At 37.1% G+C, this 3,650-nt stretch overlaps 1 pseudogene; it reads right to left on the bottom strand.

Moving 5' to 3' along the window:
- Positions 1–418: 418 nt before the first annotated feature.
- LOC149230290 (aquaporin NIP1-1-like) lies at positions 419–1,734 on the bottom strand (annotated as a pseudogene).
- Between the last annotated feature and the right edge of the window lie 1,916 nt (positions 1,735–3,650).

Below are 3,650 nucleotides of genomic sequence, written 5' to 3'. Positions count from 1 at the left end.
TGTCCAAAAGATATAAAAATCAAAAGGTGCCCTCCAGAAAATCAAAGTATATACAAAGTACATGATTACATCTGCAACATAAAGTTGGATTCTATGTCTCCGTTGAATTGGAAGAAACTGCGACTACGGAAGAAACTACGACTATCACATCCTCGGATGTTTTGGGTAATTTTACATGCCTGCCTCACTATTAATACCCCACGACAATACCTACTAATCTCCTCAGACAGATTACATGCGACACAGAAAATTCTTGTCAACTGTGCTCCTCTGAAAAAATGACTGTACAAACAACATTTCAAACACGAAGGTTTAAGTATCTAAAATATTGCAAATCGTTTACTCCAAGCTAGTCTCAAACGTGACTGCACATCTGAAGATCAGCATTGGAGATTTCTGCTCCTTAGTTTGTGGGGTTCTATATTGATCCGGATCCACTCGAGCGCTGGCTTATCAGTAATCTCTTGGAGCCACTCTTGGTAATCTCTCGCACAGGCTTATCAGTCAGGCGAATCATGTTGTAAGATATTGCACCTAATATGAACCCAGAGGAGGTGCAACCATGTATATCCAAATGCTTGTATATTTGTTGCCAGGCACCGCAGAACCTATGGTCCTTGCAGGATTCATCGAAGCTCCTGAAATTGGGCTGCCAAATGGGAAATAAAACATGGTAACTGGTAATCTGTGCTTGATTTCTTAAAGTGTTTTAGTCCCACAAAATCTCATAAAGAATTTAAAGTCAATACCCTGATATGGCCGCATTCATGACAATGGTGGTGCCAATTGCCATTCCCGCCAGTTCCCCTATCTGCATTATTGAATATTCAACGGTCAATTATTTGTTTCTGTCTTTTCCATAGTTGATTGTAGATTCTGAGATATTCTTAAAATTGATGGTAGAAGATGCTATAAGATATTCTTAAAATTTGATAGTCATGAGAGAAATCAATTTTGACAACTCCATTTTTAATTTTGAAATATTCCTACAATCTACCGTCCACATAAATTCAACATATTCTATCTGCTATTTATAATCAGTAATTATAAAAATTGGGGGATTCCATAGACATAGACAGTTGCTGCAATATGTGACACATCTCCAAACATCAAACGGAGGACAAATGCAGCAGTGATTGCTGCAAAAAGTTGAGCTCCTATGTATGCTGGAACCTTTGACTTCAAGCCAAGCAATAAAAGTCCAGCAGCTGTCAATCTTCATAACTATATTTCTTACATTTTACTAACCTTCTTGTCATACAATTGCAAATGATCTCTTTCCTGATATTTATGGGAATATTCTGAAATCTACAATGTAATATCCATCCAATCCTTCTAATTCATTTGGCTTGATTGTCATTTAATTTTGGAGAATTACTGCGTACATATCTGATTCTTCAATTGGCTTGAATGTCACTTAATTTTGGAGAAATACTGAATACATACCTCATTCCAGGGAAATCTCCGAACTGCTGCAAAGACTAGGGTTACTGCAGGATTCAACTGACCTCCAGAAATATGACCTATGGAGTAAATTATGATCATCACAGCCAGTCCCCATACAATGGACACACCAAGATGAGTTAGGGAGCCATTAGTTTTTTTATCGATAATCGCTGATCCACACCCTATAAATATCAGGAAAAATGTCCCAATAATTTCTGCTACCACCTGCAAGAAATTGATCCATGTCAAAACAGCATCAGTGGTATTGTTAGTGGATCCTGAAATCATATCAGAAAATACAATTTGCCTTTTCAGGCCGGGAAAACCAATATCAAGCAGTATTTTATTTGTTATAAGTTCTGGAAGTTTCTTTGTTATAAGCTATGGAGATTTTTCTGACCTATTTCCTGGTTTAATTTTCTTAGAATTTAGTTAAAAATGGTTTCAAATCCCAGTAGCTCTTGTATTAAAAAAAGTGGATCATCATGGACCAAATTTAGTAAAAGTTTCTCCATCTTATGGAGGCACTCAACATAATGGTGACCCTTACTTCTAAGGAGGGAGGAATGATGTAAGTGGATATTGGTGACCATCCACCTATTCCACTTGAACTCCTAATATTGTTTCATTTCAGTTTCGTAATTTCCTACACAATTTCTTATTTTGACAATCTTTTATTTTTGATAAATTTTCGGGTCCTAAACTTCCGAGAACCATTTAGAGACATTTTTTTTTCAAAAACCCGTAAACAATAAGACAACAAACCCCATTTGTAATCAAAATTTGTTTTCATTGATAGATATTTATAACAAGATACTGCCAAAGCTACGACCATGAAAATTTGATGTTCCAACTAACCCGAATCTGGCCCACAAACTTTCAGCGCTTCATCTCCTAGGGTTAGATTTTTAGATGATTAGGATTTTTCATTGTTTCTTAATGATAAGAAAGCCTCAAATTCATTGTAACACAATTCAAAAAACATATAGCCATCACTTCTTTTCACATAAATAAGCTACAATAACTCAAGCTAATTTACTTCTTTTTTCTGTATGTAAATTTTTTTTTAGTAATTACTATTTATTAATTCAAATTATGTTTCATTATATCTCTATATTATTGTTACACTAAAAAATGTCACCATGACTATTTACAGTTAGTATGGCTCAATCAACAGTCATGCTACCCTCTTAGGCAAGTCTTATGCCTCTGCTATCCATCTCAAACTCAAAGAAGAGAGAAAGTTTTGTAAAAAATGTGTTTATCTCTGGGGTCGCAGGTTCTCTCAAGCCTTACCTGCGGGGACGCTCACAATGTTCACAAAGACTGCGTCCTTGGACGCTCTGTATGTTAAGGGACAGGTGCGTCCTTCTGTAAAAGGCAAAATGCGCAAGTTTCATCTTAAAAAAGTTACTTGTGGTTACTTCTAGAACTTTCTAGAGGTCGGTTTGATGAAATGGATGCGCCTCCAGTTGGTTCATGTATCCCTATTAAGGAGGAACTTATCCCATCAATAAGGGAACTATCCCACCCAAAGAGGGGGATTATCCCATTGATGGTGGACCTGAATAACCTCTTTACAGCACTATAAATAAAGGCATTGAGCCAGAGGGAGGGGAGGTTGAAGCTATACATTTTCTTTGGGTAAATGCTGCAGGAATTAGGACTCCCATTTAGAACCTTGTGAGGAGAGATTGTCTTTGCTTGATTCTACTTGGAAGTGGGTGAGCTTTGTCAAAGTAGAGGAAAACCCTTGATGGACCCTGGGAGGAACTTGCACAACACCAAGGCCAGGTTGTAAGAGTTTCTTTGTTTCGTTATTAATACAAACTGGTTTATTTTTCTCAATAGCTTGTGTTAATGAGTTATTTCATGTGTTCTTTGGTCTGCATGTTGAATATATGTTTTATTATATGAAATGCAAGTTCTTGGTAATTGTTTGATTGTTTGTGGTTGCAGGAATTGATGTGAAGGAGGAGCTCATCCGGATCGGCAAGGACGGACTACAACAACAGCGTTTTGGAATAAGGTAAGCCTAAACACTTGTAGTTTTCATGTTTTAAAAGGTATATTTAGAGAAAGATCACTCCATTTTGTCTTGTTTGTCGCTAGAGAGTTTAGACTCCTAGGGAGGTCAGTTGTGTCCGCACAAACGACTTTTTCCGCCACGACAAATTGGCGACTCCGCTGGGGAATCCATTAAT

Source organism: Pinus tabuliformis, chromosome J (genome assembly GCF_031772625.1).
Source record: "Pinus tabuliformis cultivar Carrire ecotype Pingquan chromosome J, CPIR1, whole genome shotgun sequence".
NCBI classification, from domain to species: Eukaryota; Viridiplantae; Streptophyta; class Pinopsida; order Pinales; family Pinaceae; genus Pinus; species Pinus tabuliformis.
The sequence above is the reverse complement of the archived record's forward strand: the minus strand, read 5'-3'. Positions and strand labels throughout refer to the sequence as shown.